Source organism: Euprymna scolopes, unplaced genomic scaffold, assembly GCF_053919585.1.
Source record: "Euprymna scolopes isolate OS-2025 unplaced genomic scaffold, ASM5391958v1 sca440, whole genome shotgun sequence".
Taxonomy (NCBI): Eukaryota; Metazoa; Mollusca; class Cephalopoda; order Sepiida; family Sepiolidae; genus Euprymna; species Euprymna scolopes.
The window spans coordinates 25,001-35,000 of NW_027633481.1; the positions used below are offsets into that span (position 1 = coordinate 25,001).

Here is a 10,000-nt window from a genome sequence, read left to right on the forward strand (position 1 = left end):
CACCCGGGCTCGCGCCCTAGGCTTCCGTGCTCGCCGCGGCGCCCTCCTACTCGTCGCGGCATCGTTTCGGCGCGAAAGTTCATCGCTCCTCGCCGCGACGGTCCGGCATCGGTCCGTCGCTCCAGCGCCATCCATTTTCGGGGCCGGTCGATTCGGCAGGTGAGTTGTTACACACTCCTTAGCGGATTCCGACTTCCGTGGCCACCGTCCTGCTGTCTATATCGACCGACACCCTTTCGGGGATCTCATGGGCGTCGCGTTAGGCACCTTAGCCGGACGTTTGGTTCATCCCACAGCGCCAGTTCTGCTTACCAAAAGTGGCCCACTTGGCACTCGCATTCGAGGTGACCAACCGCCCAGCGAAGCGTGCTGGCGGCGGCGGCCGGATGGGTCGGCTCCGTCGTTCGGGAGAGTCGGCCCGTTCCACCCGTTCCGAGTTCGAGAGTAGGTCGAGGCCGTGAACGGCCCCGGGGCCTCCAATCGTTCGCTTTACCGGATGGAATTGCGACGATCGAGCGCCAGCTATCCTGAGGGAAACTTCGGAGGGAACCAGCTACTAGACGGCTCGATTGGTCTTTCGCCCCTACACCCGGTTCCGACGATCGATTTGCACGTCAGAGGCGCTTCGGACTTCCACCAGAGTTTCCTCTGGCTTCATCCCGACCGGGCGTGGATCGCCATCTTTCGGGTCCCTGGTCGCTCGCTACGCCAGAGTCGGCCGAGTCGTACTCGGAAAAAGGGGAAACCGACCCGGGGGTGATGCGCCCGCGCGCAGCGCCTAAACTCGACGACAAAATAGGACTAGTTCAAGCCGCGGGATCTCACCGATGGGCGGAAGGAGGATATGGAAGCTGGCGCCCGGCAATTCCCCTTTTTGGAAGATGCGCCGGTCCCCTCTCGGGGAGGAGGGAAAAACAACCGCACGTCAGCCACGAGCCTTCCCTCTCCTATCTCTCTCGGGAAGAGAGAAAAAAGGAAAAGTTGCGGGCACCGCAGCAGCGACGGCGGAAGGCCGAAAACGCCGCGCCGGCGGGATCGGGCACGGCTCGGAGGCGGGTGAGGCGAGGAGAAGACGACGGCACGAGACCGACGACACCCCCCGACGACCCCCGGACGACTTTGCCACGACACCTCTCCCGATCGACGCCCTCCTACACGCTCTCTCGCTTTCGCTTCGCCTTCGGGGTTAGTCAGAGGTGGCCCCTACGACTCGCGAACGGCCAGGACTCCTCGGTCCGTGTTTCAAGACGGGTCGGGTGGGTTGCCGATGCACGTCGCTGACCCGGGGTGGCGGGCGGCTCGAGTAAAAAAGCGTCGCCGAGCGACCTCTCCGGAAACGGAAACGGGCGCGGGCGGGGTTGCCCCCGACAAGAACCCGAAACGTCGGCGAGGTGCGTGACGGCGAGGCCGCGCCAGTCCTATCCCGCCTCTCATCGCGCACGCGCCCGAGACGGTGGGGCGCCTAAGGAGCGACACACAGAGTGCGTCGCCCGCACGCGACTTCCGGCGGGATCAAAACGGACCGGCTCGCCACGTGTAACGGATCGTGTCAGATTTCCTCCGTTCCCGGCAGAAAGGGGCAGTTACGTTCGCGGGCCCGACGGCCGGTGGCCCCCGACTTCACAAGGTGGGAAGACGGGGGTTTTCAGGGTGATGAAACGCCTGCCGCCTACGGAAAAAAACCCGCGTGTTCGACCTGCACGCCGGGAACGGGTCGCGACGACGGACCGGAGGGGAAGTGCGTCCGGTGCCGGCCGCGCGGAGGTCGCGCCGAAGCGCCCGCGCCATGATTACGCCGAGCGATGAGAAGGGGACGGGTGCAGCGGAGTCGCGCGCGGAGGGAGCAGGAGGAAAGAAGAAGCGGCGGCGACGGATGCGGCGGGTTAGGGCCCGGCGGCAGCAGCGATCGAGAGGACGAGTCCCCTCCGTCGCAGCCAACCGACGCAGCCACCTACCGACGCCGCGGTCGTCACCACGTTTCCCTTCCCGCTATCCACGCGGCCCGTCTCCTTCGTCGGCGACGCGGGCACAAAAGCTGGCCCGCGGAGAACGAGTTCCCCGCGGACACGACGAACGACGACCTGTGCCCGCGACGGCCTCTCTTTCAAGAACACACATCGAGTTTGGGCTCGAGCCTAGGCAGCACCGGACTGAGTCCCCCCGCGATCGCGGTGAGCGGTCCCACCCGTTTACCCCTGGGCGGTTTCCACGTTCTCTTGAACTCTCTCTCCAAAGTTCTTTTCAACTTTCCCTCACGGTACTTGTCGACTATCGGACTCGTCCCGGTATTTAGCCTTGGATGGAGCTTACCACCCGATTTGGGCTGCGTTCCCAAGCAACCCCGACTCTCGGATCGAAGGCCGTCCGCTCGCCGTCCGCACCGAATGGGCCTGGCACCCGCCGCGGGCGGCCCCGATCGAGGGAACTCCGAACTATGCGAGACGAAAACGAACGGCTGCCTTCGACCCATGCGCCACACGTCCCGAAGCCTTTAACTTGCGACGGGATTCGGCGTTGGGCTTCTCCCGGTTCACTCGCCGGTTACTAAGGGAATCCCGGTTGGTTTCTTTTCCTCCGCCTTAGCGATATGCTTAAGTTCAGCGGGTCGTCTCGTCCGAGCCGAGGGCGGCGGTTTTTAGTAGAGTGTGGTGTTTGGAGGAGAGGAATCTCGATCGGTACCCTCCGTGTGACGACGGCTGGCCGATATAGCGCCCGTCCGACCGAAAATGAAGAAGCCAACAATTAAAAAAAAAGCGTGGGTCCTCCCCATCCGACGTTGCCTACGACGCGGCCACCTTTTTACGGTGCGACGGCCGTGCTCGTCGCGCTGCTCGAGGCGTCGCTGAGAGACACCTTCATGAGGCAGAGAGCGAGACGAGCAGGCGGCGCTTACGTCGGCAGTCGGTTAGGTCGGTGCTTTTTTTTTGTTTTGTTCTCCCTTCGGCTGCTTTCGGACAGACTCCTCCTGCCTCCTCCTCCACAGTGTTTCTTCACGCGGTCGAAAAGGGAAAAGACTCCGCGGTCTGCCCAGCGGGAGGACGAAGGAGGAGGCCGGAGAGGGTTTTAAAAAAAAAAAAGACATTGAAAGGAGTCAATTCTTTTTTTATTTTTCTTCCCCCCTCGTCACTCGCTCCTGCGACGTCCCGGTTACCACCGTGCCGAGGACCGGGCGGGCACGGGGACGGCAAGATGTCGTTTCGTTAACGGAGAAAGACATGTAACGTTCCGCCTCTCGACCGGACGTGGCCCCGAGACAAGGGATCTCGGGGCCGCAATGTGCGTTCGAGGTGTCGATGTTCACTGAGTCCTGCAATTCGCATCAGTTCTCGCGGCTGGCCGCGCTCTTCATCGACGGACGAGCCGAGTGATCCCCCGTCCAGGGTTCAGCACTTGGGTTTTTTATATTAGTTTTTGTTTATATAGATTTAGTAGTGTGCGAGGAGGTCTGTGCGAGGAGGCGTGACGGCATTGCAATGTCGCGAGTAGTTTGTTTTTTTAGCTAGCGGCGGTGGCACAGCGGCTGCAAAAAAAACAAAAAACGATAAAGCGGCGACAAGGCAAAGAAGAAGCGGCCATCACTTGCGGTGGGCGAAAAAACAAACAGGTGGTAAGACGCGGAAGCAAGCAAGAAGAGCTGGGGCTTTAAAAACCTCCGCGTCACCACAAATCTATCTCTCGCTCCGCCTTTTATAGGTTTGTTTGCGCGCATTCGAGGCGTTGACGCCGACAGACAGAGGAGGTAGGCCGGAAAACAACAAACCAGTCTCGAACGGGAAAACGGTAATGATCCTTCCGCAGGTTCACCTACGGAAACCTTGTTACGACTTTTACTTCCTCTAAACGATCGGGTTCGGTCGTCTTCTCCAGGCATCGAACGCCGAGGCGTAGATGCACGAGTGTCGTGACGGACACGTCGCGCACTGCCCGGCGGCGTCGTCGGCCAGATCCGAGGACCTCACCGGACCGTTCGATCGGTAGTAGCGACGGGCGGTGTGTACAAAGGGCAGGGACGTGATCGACGCGGGCTGTTGACCCGCGCCTACCGGGAATTCCTCGTTCACGGGGTTGGTTACAGGCCCCGATCCCTATCACGGGAGGTGGTTCAGAGGTTTCCCAACCCTCTCGGGCCGGGGCGAAGTCCCCGCTGATACCTCCAGTGTAGCGCGCGTGCGGCCCCGGACATCTAAGGGCATCACAGACCTGTTATCGCTCCGCCTCGTGTGGCTTTCTGCCACCCGTCCCTCTAAGAAGTGCGTGAGAAAACCGACCCGGACCCGAGCGCCACGGAGGACGCCGAGCCCGCCGTAAAAATCACTGACATCGGCGCACTAGTTAGCAGGCCGGAGTCTCGTTCGTTATCGGAATCAACCAGACGGATCGCTCCACCAACTAAGAACGGCCATGCACCACCACCCACCGAATCGAGAAAGAGCTATCGATCTGTCAATCCTACCGGTGTCCGGACCGGGTGAGTTTTCCCGTGTTGAGTCAAATTAAGCCGCAGGCTCCACTCCTGGTGGTGCCCTTCCGTCAATTCCTTTAAGTTTCAGCTTTGCAACCATACTCCCCCCGGAACCGAACTCTGGTTTCCCGCAGGCTACCCGCCGGGTCATGGAAGCGAACGCCGGCGGATCGCCGGTCGGCATCGTTTACGGTCGGAACTACGACGGTATCTGATCGTCTTCGAACCTCCGACTTTCGCTCTTGATCGAGGAAAACGTGCTTGCCACACGCCATCGCTGCAGTTCGTCTTGCGACGATCCAAGAATTTCACCTCTAACGTCGCAATACGAGTGGCCCCGACCGCTCCCTTCGATCATTGCCTCGCCGTAGACGGAGACCGACAGACGTAGACGAGGCCCTCTTCCATCATTCCATGCTTATCGTATGCAAGCTTGAACAGCCCGCTCTGAGCACTCTAATTTTTTCAAAGTGAACGTACCGGCCGCCGCGGACACTCGGTTAAGAGCACCCTTGGAGGAGAAACCGCCGACCGCAACACGCGCGCAGACAAGACACGAAGCAGGGACTCGGAGCGGACCGGGGGGTTCAAAAAAAAAGAGGAACGCGCGGAAAGGGAGAGGGAGAGAAGCGCGGGGGTCAGAGTGCGGGGATGCGAATGAACACACCCAAACACACACACGTAGCACCCCCCCGTTAGACTACTCCCGGAACCGAACCGACGACCACTTGTTTTTTTTTTTTCCCGGATCCCGATCACGACCTCCTCGTCCACCTCGCCGGCAGGACCGCGTGGCGGGTATGCTAGCGGTTGACACCGGCGGAAAGGGCCGGGAATGCGAACGGACGACCAAAGTCAACGACGGACGATGGCGCCGCCGCCCCGGGGCCGCTTGCGCGACCACGAACCCGAGTTCGGACTACGAGCTTTTTAACCGCAACAACTTTAATATACGCTACCGGAGCTGGAATTACCGCGGCTGCTGGCACCAGACTTGCCCTCCGGTTGGTCCTCGTTAACGGATTTGAAGTGTACTCATTCCGATCGCGGGGCCTCGACAGAGTCCCGCGTCGTTATTTTTCGTCACTACCTCCCCGTGCCGGGAGTGGGTAATTTGCGCGCCTGCTGCCTTCCTTGGATGTGGTAGCCGTTTCGCATGCTCCCTCTCCGGAATCGAACCCCGATTCCCCGTTACCCGTAGTAACCACGGTAGGCACTTAACCGACCGTCGACAGTTGATAGGGCGGACCCTCGAGAGACCCGTCGCCGGGCGTGAAAGCTCGTGCGATCGACCAGTGAGTTATCCAGAGTCACCAAAGCGGAGCGCGCCGCCCTATGAGCCCCGCCACCGAACGGACCCGCGAGCGGGAACGCCGACGACGGGAGGACGGAATGACGCGCATCGGTCTCAGTCTAATATGTAGCGCCGCGACCCGGAACGGCCGACGCGGGTGCCAGCGCGCGAGGCGTGGCGACGACGGCGCGCCGACCGATCGCGGCCTGTGTCACATGTATTAGCTCTAGAATTGCCACAGTTATCCATCGCCTCCGAGGAGGAATACGGTCCCGAGGATTAGGTCCGGTTCCTGAGCCATTCGCGGTTTCGCCCGTTCTAATGCGTGGCGTGAACTTACACTTGCATGGCTTAAGCTTTGAGACAAGCATATGACTACTGGCAGGATCAACCAGGTATCGTTGGAATTTGGGACTTTGTTTCGACAGAACGACAGACCGACCGACCGACCGACCGACATAAGACAGACAACTACAACGAGCGGGCACGTGTTTATTTGTTTTTCGAGGAGGTTCGCCGTCAGTAGAAGCGCGCTGCCCGCGCTGATGGCCTCTTTTTTGTTTCTCCCCTGACTTGGACCGAGACCGAGACTCAAAGAACGAAAGCGACCAACGTCGACAACAACAACGACAACGGCACCCTTGACAGCGATACATACGACAAACGACAAGCAGCACGACGGCAGTGCACACGGACATCGAGGGTCAAGGTGCAGACTGAACTCGCCGAGGTCGTCGTCATCGTGGTCGCCATCGATTCCGTCTCGTCGTCGTCGTCGTCAACGTCCACGTCACAGCCGGCCGAGAAGAGAGAACAGACGACAGCGTCGACAACAACAACATCGACAACGGCACCCTTGACAGCGATACATACGACAAACGACAAACAGCACGACGGCAGTGCACACGGACATCGGAGGTCAAGGTGCAGACTGGAATCGTCGAGGTCGTCGTCATCGTGGTCGCCATCGATGCCGTCTCGTCGTCGTCGTCGTCGTCTTCGTCGTCGTCGTCGTCATCAACGTACCAACCGACCGAGACGAGAGAGCAAGCAACAACGTCGACAACAACAACGACAACGGCACCCTTGACAGCGATACATACGACAAACGACAAACAGCACGACGGCAGTGCACACGGACATCGGAGGTCAAGGTGCAGACTGAACTCGTCGAGGTCGTCGTCATCGTGGTCGCCATCGATGCCGTCTCGTCGTCGTCGTCGTCTCCGTCGTCGTCGTCGTCGTCGCCAACGTCAACGTCAACATCACAGCCGTCATCGGGGAGGAGCTGGACCAGGGCAGCGGCGGCGTAAATTTTCCCGTCACCTTCGTCGTCGCCTTCGTCGACCGACCGACCGAGCCGGCGTCGTGTTCGTGCTCGGAAAACCGAGGAGAGACAACGTGCACATGGCGCGTTCTCGCAAGCGGCTCCTCGGTCCGATTTTTTTGGGCGGCTTTTTCGAGCTTTTTTTTTTTCTCACCCTTTCGTCCGTGCGACGGCGAACGTTAGGGGAAAAAAAAAAAAAAAAAAAACGACAACAACGCGGCGGACCGGGCGAACAACATCGTCGACACACACGACATTGACGACCGGTCCCCCTTTTCACAATCGCATCGAGATAAAAACGAACGAGTCCGATTCGAGCACCGAGTCGCGAGCGGGAGGACTGTCGGTGCAAGTATCGATCACTGACGTGAGCGCTTCGCCGGACAGAGGATGGCTCATCCGGCAGCCGTGCAAATCGACGGTATGGGAAGAACGAACAAGAAGAGCAACGACTTGATCGGCGGCTTGGGAACTGCGGACGGTGAAAACGGGTTAATCGACTGCGACCACGACTGCTCGATCGATCTTCTTTGGCGCTAACAAAGGTGGAGGTGGCGCAAGAAGGGACTAGCGCTATCACCGTCCACGTATCAGAAGATGCGGCGGCAGACGTCGACGCTTATGCGTTGTCGGACGAGAAGTCGCTGCAGCACGTGTACCGCGAGCGGGACGTCCAAGGTTTTGCCAGACGGAAAGAAATCGGGTGTCAGCGAACGTTCACACGGCTGTGAGATCGGACGCTGACAGGAGTAGGAGGCGGCAGGCAGGCGGCGGTTACGGCGGCGGCGCCTGCTGCTGCTCATCCTCCTGTTTGCTGCGGCGACTTCCAGGACGGGAGAGCATCGAACAACGTACGTATGGTTACAAGGGGATCAGGATCTACATAGTGCATCCCCCGCGGCTATTTTTGTTTGTTTGTTCGCTCGTTCGTTAATTCGTTCGTTCGTTCGTTCGTTCGTTACAATGTACGTTTTTCCGTTCGACGGCGGCAGAGAGCGGCGGCGTTTCTCCCTAATCCGGAGGATTTATCGGTCGCACAGCGATGGGTCGTTCGGCCGATCATCGAAAGATTCGCAGGTAGTGGTTGAATGGCAGAACGGCAGCAACAACAGCGGCGGCTGAGAGCGGCGAACGCTGAGGCGGAAGCAGAAGCTGCAGCAAACGTATCGGCTAAACATGGTGGACATAGATATGGCTGACGACGCGGGTACCACGACGACTATGGAACCAGGAAAAGGAGCCGTTAGTTGTTCCAACATATCGTTCGACACGTCGAGCAGCCCTAGGTCCACGGAGAAGCACACACACGTACCACGTATTATAACCTAACGACGATGAGCGGGCGCACGGTTGGCAGGAACGAAGGCGGCGGATCAAAACAAGTTGGAGCGCGGGGCGACAGCGATAACGGTGACAGCCCTAGGCGGCGGAGATGCCACTTTCTGACGCCTTTGCGACAAGCCCGTAGAGACGTTCCGGACCACCACGAGGCAAAGAGTCGCTGCTCCGACGAACCGACACACCAAAGTGTGCTTCCTACCGAACATGTTTTATAAAACTTTCAAACTGGAAAACCCCAGAAATGGTGTTGGTATTTGTCCAGACCCACCTCCGACACCTGAAAATGGTGGTCAAAAAAAACGTCGATTATACGAAGCGACATTTCTGGTCGGCGATTTTCCAGTTTTACGCCTACTGCCACATGGGGATGTCGGTAGGCGTCGCAAAGTGCCTTCTCGTAGGCTAGGCACACCAGGACTTTGTCATTTTTTTCCCCCTCGACATTCCTGGTCCGGTCTATTCCGATTTTACACCTACCGCCATGTGGGGGTGGCAGTAGGCGTCGAAAAGTGCCTTCTCGACCGCTAGCGACACCACTACTTTATCGAGCTCTGGAGGCCCGCACACCGACCCGGGGGCCGCGGAGTCGACCCCGGGGGCCTCCGCCTCTCGCCGCCGCTCACTTGGACGCCTTCCGCAACCTGTGGTCCCGCTCGGGGCCGCCGGGAGCCTCGCCGACCTGACCGGTGTCGGTAGGCGTCTGGAAGCGCCCGGCCGACCTGGACGAGGTCCCCCTGGCCCCCGGGGGACACCCCTTAGTTGGATGGGGGTGCTGTCCCGGGCACACATGCAACCCGCGGCCGCCTACCGACAGCCCCCGTCGCTCGATCGCTACTCCTTTCCAACATATGTCGGAGAAGCCGGGCGGTTGTGAAACCCCAGAAATGGTGTTGGTATTCGTCCAGACCCACCTCCGACACCTGAAAATGGTGGTCAAAAAAAACGTCGATTATACGAAGCGACATTTCTGGTCGGCGATTTTCCAGTTTTGCGCCTACCGCCATGTGGGGGTGGCAGTAGGCGTCGAAAAGTGCCTTCTCGACCGCTAGCGACACCACTACTTTATCGAGCTCTGGAGGCCCGCACACCGACCCGGGGGCCGCGGAGTCGACCCCGGGGGCCTCCGCCTCTCGCCGCCGCTCACTTGGACGCCTTCCGCAACCTGTGGTCCCGCTCGGGGCCGCCGGGAGCCTCGCCGACCTGACCGGTGTCGGTAGGCGTCAGTCAAACTTGCTTAAGAGGCAAAGCCTCCTCACACCTTAAGAGAGTCACAGTTAGTCCCGCCGTTTACCCGTGGTCGTCGTCGTCGTCGTCGTCGTCGTCGTCGGGGGTGCCGGTCGGTGTGTTTCGGCGTGTTTCTTTCTTACTTTAGCTCGCTCCTATAAGCTAACTCAGCAGCCCTGCTAAAATCAATTTATCATTATTTTCAATCTATCGAAAATCTTAATTTATTATTATTTTCCAACTATCGAAAATCTTAATAGAGTTGGGGTTTTTTGTTTGTTTTTTTTTTAAAATTCCATTGTAACAACAGACAGCCAGCAGCATGTGGTGTCGGTAGGCGTCTGGAAGCGCT

At 59.3% G+C, this 10,000-nt stretch overlaps 2 non-coding genes and 1 pseudogene across 2 annotated transcripts in view; all 3 read right to left on the reverse strand.

Annotated features, from left to right (window-relative positions):
- LOC145274728 (large subunit ribosomal RNA) overlaps window positions 1–2,628 on the reverse strand; it is a 5,726-nt gene extending 3,098 nt beyond the window's left edge. The window contains exon 1 of the ribosomal RNA XR_013866898.1: window positions 1–2,628. This exon is cut by the window's left edge and continues 3,098 nt beyond it. This is a non-coding gene — a ribosomal RNA (large subunit ribosomal RNA).
- Window positions 2,629–3,226: 598 nt separating this feature from the next.
- LOC145274730 (5.8S ribosomal RNA) lies at window positions 3,227–3,384 on the reverse strand. The gene has a single exon (XR_013866899.1). It is a non-coding gene; the product is annotated as a 5.8S ribosomal RNA (ribosomal RNA).
- Window positions 3,385–3,781: 397 nt separating this feature from the next.
- Window positions 3,782–6,154, reverse strand: LOC145274732 (small subunit ribosomal RNA; annotated as a pseudogene).
- Window positions 6,155–10,000: the final 3,846 nt, after the last annotated feature.